This window comes from Carya illinoinensis, chromosome 15, assembly GCF_018687715.1.
Source record: "Carya illinoinensis cultivar Pawnee chromosome 15, C.illinoinensisPawnee_v1, whole genome shotgun sequence".
Lineage (NCBI taxonomy): Eukaryota > Viridiplantae > Streptophyta > Magnoliopsida > Fagales > Juglandaceae > Carya > Carya illinoinensis.
Genome location: NC_056766.1, coordinates 35,994,774 through 36,004,932, shown reverse-complemented (window position 1 = coordinate 36,004,932; position 10,159 = coordinate 35,994,774). Strand labels below are relative to the sequence as shown.

Here is a 10,159-nt window from a genome sequence, read left to right as displayed (position 1 = left end):
AAGACTCTTCAGGGTCATAACTAAACATCTGCTTTGCACCAAAATGAAGAGCCATCTGTTTTTTGTAACCAAAGTGAGATGTTTCAGTCATGGCTAAAGAACATGCATATTACATTTATATAAATAAACCTTTGCAATTTAGCATAGGAAGTAACGAGAAAGAAGTTTACAGCTGCAGCAGCGCGTTTCACTTCTATAGATTCCTGGCTTGACCAAGTCCGTAGTGTATCGGTAACCAATTCTTCCAAATGAGATAGCAACATTGTTCTGAGACTCTCAGCACCAAAGTGGCCCAAAGCTAAATTTCTCATGTACTTGTGAATGTAGGCACCATCTGGCCTATTCTCACCTGGTTTAAAGACCTTTGCAAACAAATCCAAGTAACATGATTCAACCAACTTCCCTTCTTGCTGTAGGATGAAATGGTTGAATTCGGGGTCTGCCGAAACCACGACAGGCTGACCTGCAACGCTGGTTCGAAACACTGGCCCATATCTGAACAATTTTGTTCACAAACAAAGGTCAGTTTTTTGTCATTTAAAGCAGTACTGGAATGATTAATGGTGAAACTGCATGTACCTTTGCAATTTCTTTTTGATGAATGGGGAAACATCTAAGGAATAGCTTGGAATTATCAACTGAAGGGTCTCTCCATTGAGAGGGAGGCCCATGGAACCAGGAGCGAGGATTCCATCAATCTTGGGGCTCCTCCGCTTGAATATCGAGTGAGTAATGCAGATTAGAAGCAATGCTACCACACACAATCCCACAGTGGACATTGCTGATCAGAAGCAATATGGAAACAATGATGCTGGTGGATGTAGAAATAAGAGTAAGAACAAACTGCTTATGAAATGATAATGCAAGTGAAGGTTCTTAAATAGACCAGAGAGGATTAAGATAGTGATGTCTGGTTGACAAGGATAAAGCTTTCTAAGGCAAATTAGATCACAAAAATAGGAATAAAAATCCTTGCCAAACATGACATTTCCCGGGAAACAAAACGAGATGGAGTATAACTGAAATATAAACTGTTAAATATTTTAACATGAACATTAATAAACGGATCTTCGATTTTATATGATCTACAATAATAAACAGTAATAAATAAATGCGTACCTTTCTCCATCAGTTTGATGAAGAATTAAATCTGACTATGAGAGAAGGATCACCCTAGCAACTTCACCTCCCAAGTGTCTCACGATGGCAAAAGGCACTCTAATGTTGTAGGTGAGAACCCTTTAATCCCTCAGTGCTATTTATAGATTTCTGACCATCAAGAAATCTAAGAGTTTGTATCTGACTATAATTAGAGATAGAGTTTTAATCTTATCTCTTAGGATTTCTGTTATCCCGTTATCACTCATCTTTAATCTGATAGACTTGAGCTATTTCAAATTCTATTAAGATGGGTGTGTGGGACATAGAGTTTAAATAAAACTCTTACATTCTCCCACTTGGCCCATACGCCCATAAAATAATATTTTCCGTTCATGGGTTTATTACAGGAAATTAACCATACTGCGCAAATTCATTTCCTGAAACTTTCATAGCTCAAAGTACGTTACATGAGTTCTGTAATATCAATGTTAAATCAACTACTGATGCGAGTCATGGCGGTCCTTTGTTATATAATCAACAAATTCCCTTCCATGTACCACAACACCAGCAACCAATTTTACATGATCTTTAATTGGGATAATTAAGGCTAATACCGTAATGCCTTGGGTTCCAATTCATGTCTGTTGCAGACATTATCTTGTCACCATTCTTCCAAACCATACAATGTACAAAGAATTGGAAAGACAAGAAAACAGAAACAAAACAACCATAATAGATATCATTAAGTGTCCAAAACAAAATAAAAGATCTACGAGCTCAATAACATGTTTACATCATAAGACCCATTCTGTCAACATGTTCTTTAAACTGTTTCGCTACTAGACCCTTTGTTAATGGGTCTGCTATCATAAGCGTAGTACTAATATGTTCTATGGACACTGTCTGTTTCTGTACTTCCTCCTTGACACTTAGGTATTTGAGCTCCATGTGTTTAGCACCTTTAGAATACCTATCATTTTTGGAGAAAAATACTGCAGAGGAATTGTCACAATAAATTCTCAGCGGCCTTTCTATAGAGTCAACAACTCCAAGCCCTGAGATAAAGTTCCTCAGCCATAAACCATGCACTGTGGCCTCAAAGCATGCCACAAACTCAGCCTCCATTGTTGATGAAGCAGTGATAGTTTGCTTCATACTTTTCCATGAGATCGCTCCACCGGCTAGTAGGAAAACATATCCAGAAGTAGATTTCCTACTATCAGAACAACCGGCAAAATCAGAGTCTGAGTATCCAATTACCTCTAAGTTGTCAGTTCTCCTAAAGGTAAGCTGGTAATCCTTAGTTCCTTGTAGATATCGCAATACCCTCTTTGCTGCTTTCCAATGAGACATCCCTGGGTTACTCTGGTAACGCCCAAGCATGCCAACTGCAAAACTGATGTCTGGCCTCGTGCAAATCTGTACATATATCAAGCTCCCCACAACCGAAGCATAGGGGATTTTTGCCATCTCTTTACGCTCCCACTCAGTTTTAGGACATTGTGATAGGCTAAACTTATCACCTTTTGATATCGGAGTATCAAGTGATGAGCAACTTTTCATGCCAAATCTCTCAAGAACTCTTTCTATGTAATTTTTCTGAGACAATCCCAACAGTCCTTGTTTTCGATCCCGGAGGATTTCAATTCCGATCACAAAGGATGCCTCACCCATATCTTTCATTTCAAAGTTCTTAGATAGAAAACCCTTGGTTTCATAAAGTAAGCCAAGATCACTACTAGCCAACAAGATATCATCAACATACAGGATCAAAAATATAAACTTGCTCCCACTGACCTTTAGGTATATACATCGATCAACGATGTTTTCTTTAAATCCAAAGGCAGTAATGGTATCATTGAACTTTAAGTACCATTGTCGGGAAGCTTGTTTAAGCCCGTATATTGATTTCTTAAGCTTACATACTAGGTGATCTTTGCCCTTTTCTGAGTAGCCCTCTGGCTGCTCCATGTAGACCACTTCATCCAAACTTCCATTTAGAAAAGTTGTTTTCACATCCATCTGGTGTAACTCTAAATCAAAATGAGCCACCAATGCCATAATGATTCTGAAAGAGTCTTTTTTAGATACTGGAGAAAAGGTCTCTTTGTAATCAATGCCTTCTTTTTGGGTGAAACCCTTAGCAACAAGTCTGGCCTTATGTCGTTCGACGTTGCCTTTAGAGTCGCGTTTGGTCTTAAAGACCCATTTACACCCGACTCTTTTACATCCTTTAGGCAACTCAACGAGATCCCAAACTTGATTTTGATCCATGGATTTCAACTCTTCTTTCATGGCATCGATCCATTTACTAGAATCACATCTCTCTATAGCTTGTGAAAACGTTAGTGGATCTTCACTTGTCCCAATGTCAAATTCAGATTCTTGGAGATATACCACATAGTCTGCTGAAATAGCAGGTCTCCGATCTCTCTGAGATCTGCGTAAGACTATCTGTTCTGGTAACTCCGAACTTGGTTCATCAGTGATATTATCATTCTGAGATGGGTGATCATTTTCTTGTTCCAATGTATCATTGTGATGATCTATTAGAGGAACCATTATCTTTTCTGAGGATGTAGGTATGGGGACATCTACTCGTACTTCCTCAATGATCACATCTCTAGGTTCTATTTTTCCACTGATTTCGCCAAGTTCAATGAATTTGGCATTTCCTGTTTCCACTATTCTCGGACTGTGATTAGGACAGTAAAACCTATACCCTTTGGATCTCTCTGGGTAGCCAATAAAGTACCCACTTACTGTTCTAGGATCCAATTTCTTTTCATGTGGGTTGTAAAGTCTCGCTTCTGCTGGGCAACCCCAAACATGCATGTGTCTTAAACTTGGTTTCCTACCAGTCCATAGCTCGAAAGGAGTTTTTGGAACTGACTTACTAGGAACCCGGTTTAAGATATAAGTTGCCGTCTTAATGGCTTCACCCCACAATGATTTGGGTAAGGTAGAATTACTTACCATACTTCTGACCATATCCAATAAAGTCCGATTACGCCTTTCAGCAACACCGTTCTGCTGTGGCGTCCCTGGCATCGTGTACTGTGCAACAATGCCACGTTGTTCTAGAAGTTTGGCGAATGGGCCAGGGTTACGACCCGATTCGTCATACTTTCCATAGTATTCTCCACCTCGATCCGACCTGATGATTTTCACCTTTCTATCTAACTGCCTTTCCACCTCCATGAGAAATACCTCAAGTACTGAAACAGCTTGAGATTTCTCATGTAGCAGATAGATATATCCAAACCGTGAAAAATCATCTATAAAGGTGATAAAATACTTTTCTCCACCAAAACATTCAGTGGAGAATGGTCCACATATATCTGTGTGAATTATTTCAAGAAGCTCTTTACTTCTTGTGGCACCTTTCTTAGTATGTTTGGTTTGCTTTCCTTTAATGCAATCCACACATACTTCAAGATTAGTAAAATCTAAATGCGGAAGTATCCCTTCTTTTACTAATCTCTCTAACCTTTCTTTGGAGATGTGCCCCAATCTCTTATGCCACAAGTCATAAGAATGTTCATTCATCATGTTTCTTTTAGTTCCAATACACATTTCATGGTTATGGGTATAGGTATTATGAATAAATGTATTATCGAGACAAAGTCGATAAAGACCATCGGAAAGAAACCCAGAACCAATAGATAAATAGTCTCTGAACAAATTGAAACTACCATTGTGAAATGAAAAGGAATAACCATCAGAGTCCAATCTAGAAAGGGAAATTAAATTACGCCTCACAGAAGGCACAAAAACTGTGTTATGAAGGTCTAAACAATGACCAGTACTCAAAACTAAACGAAAAGTCCCTATGGCCAAAACTTCAGCCTTATTCTCATTTCCCATAAAAATGAATCGCTCACTGGGGCTTGGTGTTTGGCTTGTAAGGTATCCCTGCATGGTTATAGAAACATGAACATTAGCACCTGAATCTAGCCACCAAGAATTAGTAGGAACATTTACAAGGTTTGATTCAAAACATACAAGGGCAAGAGGCTTACCCTTCTTTTCAAACCAAGCCTTACGTTCCTGACACTCAGATTTCATGTGTCCATTTTTCCCACACCAGTAGCATTTGGTACTACTATGTTGAACCTGATTAACATTTCCAGGCTCCTTTCCTCTTGGTGGTCCAATTCGTTTCTTTTTACTATAATGGTGCTTTTTCTTTCCAGCTTCTTTGGTCACAAAATTAGCAGAGTAATGCCCTTGTTGTTTCAGTCTTACTTCCTCCTGAACTACCATGCTTGCCAGCTCATTCACATTTCATTTATCCTTAATAGAATTATAATGCATCTGGAATGGACCATACTGAGCTGGCAATGAGTTCAGAATAAACTGAACAATAAAGGACTCCTCTACTTTCATTCCCAGGGTTTGTAATCTAGCAGCAATATTTGTCATTTCAAGGATATGCTCTTGCATTCCTTTGGCTCCATCATATTTCATGGTGGTAAGTCTAGCCATCAGTGTTCCTGCTAAAGACTTATCTGCAGACTTAAATCTCTCCTCAGTATTTTTCAAAAAACTTTGGGCATCCTCAACACTAGGGAGTGAATTTTTAATATTTTCAGATATGGTCATTTTCATGAACATCAGACTCAGCCTATTTGATTTCTCCCACTGTTTAAATGACTCTTTCTCATCCCTGTTACTCTCTTCAGTGATGGGTGGTGGTTTTGGACTTGTAAGGGATGAGTCCAGGTCAAGGACCCCTAAGGTGAATCTGACTCGCTCAACCCACTCAGAAAAATTAGAGCCATTCAAAACAGGAACTGATGAAGTTTGTGAATGTAATGATGTCGGTACATTTACTGCAAGAAAATATTCATCACATAATGCTTTGAGTTAGACACTTATAAACAATAATCAGAATTTAAATAATTATGGATGAACTAGTAGTGTCATCAAAACCCTCCTTTGGGAGTAGATCTTAATACACAAAGTGTTCTCACCAATATTAAATTCTGTGGATGAACTAAGTGTATCATCAGAATTCTCCTTTGGGAGTAAACTCTGACATACAAATTGTTCCCTCCAACTTTTCTTTTGATGGATGAACTAGTAGTGTCATCAAAACCCTTCTTTGGGAGTAGATCTTGATACACAAAGTGTTCACTCCAACCTTAATTTGATAGATGAACTAGTAGTATCATCAAGATTCTCCTTTGGGAATAGATCTTGACACACAAAATTGTTCACTCTATCATATCCACCTTACTATGGAATTTAAATGATTGTTCACCTAAATTGAAGAAAATCTTGTACCTTTGGGCAACCAAGTTTTTCTTTAATTTTGATGAAAATCACTTGTCCATATTGGATAAATAATTATATATAGCATGATAATAAGAGCCAATTCATACATGTATTTTATGTATGTAATAATAACATGCACATGACATTTAATAAAATTTAATACATGTATTTAACAATAATATCATGCATATAACATTTAATAAAATTTAATACATGTATTTAATAATAATAACATGCATATAAATTTATCAATAATAAAATTTTCATACATGTAAATAACAATAATAACATGTATATATAAATAAATAAATAAATAAAATTCGGAATTTTTTTTTTTTTAATATTAAAATAATAATATTTTAATATTTTAATCTGACTGGTCCGGTCCGGGTCTGAACCGGACCGGTTCAGCAATCCGGTCCGAGACCAAGTCAATTGGATATGTTGACTTGGGCCGGAGGTACTGTACAGGCCCGTCTCACCTCCCCCGTTTTTTTTTTTTTTTTTTTTTTTTTTGTTCTATTATTGGGCTGGGCCACCTATTGGCCCGTTTGTTTTCTTTTATCTTGGACTGGGTCAAGCCCAGTTGACCCACAACCCAAATAGAAAGTCTTATAACATAAAACAGTTTAATGAAAAATATTGGGCTTCAGCCCTCAGCCCTCAGCCCACAGCCCACAGCCCACAGCTTTTAGTCTATAACATGAAAACCTAAAGTGCTAAAACGGATTTGCTCCTCAGATAAGAACCAGCGCCGCAGCAGGGAGTTCTTCTTCCCTCAACTACGCAGCACATCTACTGATAGCAATTCACGGTGGTTCTCGCCGGCGAGGAGGAGAACGGCAAGGCATCCCCAGCCCCCACCCGCCGCCGAGGTCCACCCTCTCCCTTTTTTTTTTTTTTTTTTTTTTTTTAAAGAGAACTGTGGCCAGAGGGTTTGAAAGTCCTCTACCATCGTTATAGAGACACTGGCGGGAGGATCTCAGCCTCCTCACGGTGCCCGCCTCTCCTTCAATTTTTTTTTTTTTTTTTTTTTTAATTAACCATTCGGGGCGTCACAGCCCCTTATGCCGTACACTGCCGACCCACACGGTGGTCTTTCCTCAACTCCTTCTTTTCCCATCTCAGATAAACAGCAAATATAGTTCATGAAATCCAAAAAAAAACATGTAATACTTCAAACAATACACGAGGAAAGTGAATACAGTATAGCATCGTTCTTGCTTTAATGAAAACCGAAGTGCTTTAATGAAGTGTCAGTGTATCGTTCTCGCTCAAATGGTAAATACAGTATTTTTAATCTTTTCCGATACGATAAAATCACAATACATGAAACTATATATTCACTGAATATTTTATTGAGATCATAAAAATCTATAACCTGAAACTCTGATACTACATGTTAAATATTTTAACATGAACATTAATAAACGGATCTTCGATTTTATATGATCTACAATAATAAACAGTAATAAATAAATGCGTACCTTTCTCCATCAGTTTGATGAAGAATTAAATCTGACTATGAGAGAAGGATCACCCTAGCAACTTCACCTCCCAAGTGTCTCACGATGGCAAAAGGCACTCTAATGTTGTAGGTGAGAACCCTTTAATCCCTCAGTGCTATTTATAGATTTCTGACCATCAAGAAATCTAAGAGTTTGTATCTGACTATAATTAGAGATAAAGTTTTAATCTTATCTCTTAGGATTTCTGTTATCCCGTTATCACTCATCTTTAATCTGATAGACTTGAGCTATTTTAAATTCTATTAAGATGGGTGTGTGGGACATAGAGTTTAAATAAAACTCTTACATAAACATCCAGAAAACCATTTAGATCCTGAATTTAAAATTATTAATTGGAATGTTCCTTTTGATTAGCATTGAATAGATCAACAACCATAATTAAGTAAAAGACGAGAACACGAATCCTCACTATTCTCCAAGCTGACAAAATAAGAGACCTTGAAAAATGCTACTTTATACCACTCCTTACCATGTCTCTTGATCATGTGTCAATGTGGTGACACGGGACTCATTAAAAAACTGTAAAACATAAACATGAAAGGTCGAAGAAATCTAAAATTTTGTTCTTCTTCTTTTTGTATTTTCGATGATTATTTTGTTTTAAATATATATATATATATATATATATTATAAGTTACAGTCTACTTGTTCTGATTTTATTTTATTTTAACTTTATTTTCATTTTTTTCCTTACTTTTTTGTAATATTGAAAATTAATTTTAAACTTTTAAAACTTCCGAGTTTTTTTTTTTTTAACTTTTAAGTTTTAAATTGTTAAAATTTCAGTTTTGCTTTATCAAAGACATAAACTCATTTTAACATCTAAATGCATCTAAACCTATCTTAAGTGGGCCCCATAAAACTTATTCCATCATCTCAAGTCACTACTATTCATAAAGAACTCAACTCATCTCAACAGTTTAGGGATTGTCAATCAAGATTACATAGTTATTCTTTCCTTAACTTACTGCACTTTTAATTACAAGAGGGGAAATACTCTAACCACAAATAAATTATACAAAAATAATTATACAAACTGATGTGACTTAATGTGATTCGTCAGATGATAAAGTTATTTATAGTATAAAGTAAATCTAATAGATCAGATGAACTAATGTCAATTTATAAGATTATTTTATGTAATTATTTTGAAGATATAACAGTACTCTTACAAGAAATTCAAACTTTTGCATACTGTACTATACTAAATCATCATGAAATATGAAGTATAAGAACCAAACACCACCGTGGTGTGGTGTTTGGTTGTCATTACCCACCATTGCTTTGCTCCAAGTTGCTTCTTCTTAGATTTCCAATACAATATTGGCTGTCCAACCATTCGTGTGATTAGTCATAAAGAGATTATACTAATTGACGTACAGTATTTCATGTTTTCTTTTTCTTTCTTTTTTTTGCAGGAAAAAAGGATGGCAACTCTATTTATTAATAAAAAAAAACTCTCACTCTCAGGGAGGAACAATCATAATTACATCAAAAAATTTCTATCAAAGCCCCAATATAATTTAATGTCTAACATAAGGAATACCAAACTTATTCATTCTAATAAGACCCCTAAGCCTTCTCAACCCGCACTCCTCACCCAAGAAATCCTAATTTCCACCATTTGTACTATGTTTTATATTAATTTTATGTGATTTGTTAGATCTATTTTATAATAAAACATATTTTATAATTTAATATATCATATCAAATCACGTCAAGTTATAAATTTATTTTTATCTAATCTATTTATAACTAAAAATTTACTTATCTATTTGCTTTGATCATAGAGCCTCACATTTTATTTATAGCTCTTCTACAATTTGCAATAAAAGTAATGAATGCTCAACGGTTTTGCCGTTTTTTTTTTTTTTTTTTTTGTTTAGTATGTATGTATGTATGTTGTTGTGAGATGATAACATTACGTGGCATGTTTGAATCACCTGCAAATAATTATGAGAAATACTTTTTACAGTCGGCAGATGCAGTCGGTGTGCAGTCGGCTGTAAAAAAAATTAATACGGGACCTACATGAAAAAAAAATATTTTTATAACTTTTTATAATTCATGTAGGTCCCCTTAAATATAAAAAAAAATTTTTATAATTTTTTTTTATTTATTCCGTACAGCCGATTGTACACCAACTGTATGTAACAAAGTCCAATAATTATCCATTAGGGAGGAAATTGTGAACACGAATGGATATGGATGAGCACATGACATATTGACTTTAATGGACCACAACCGAA

General features: G+C 35.9%; 1 pseudogene; it reads right to left on the bottom strand.

The window, feature by feature from the left end:
* LOC122296882 overlaps positions 1-5,361 on the bottom strand; it is a 6,808-nt pseudogene extending 1,447 nt beyond the window's left edge.
* Positions 5,362-10,159: the final 4,798 nt, after the last annotated feature.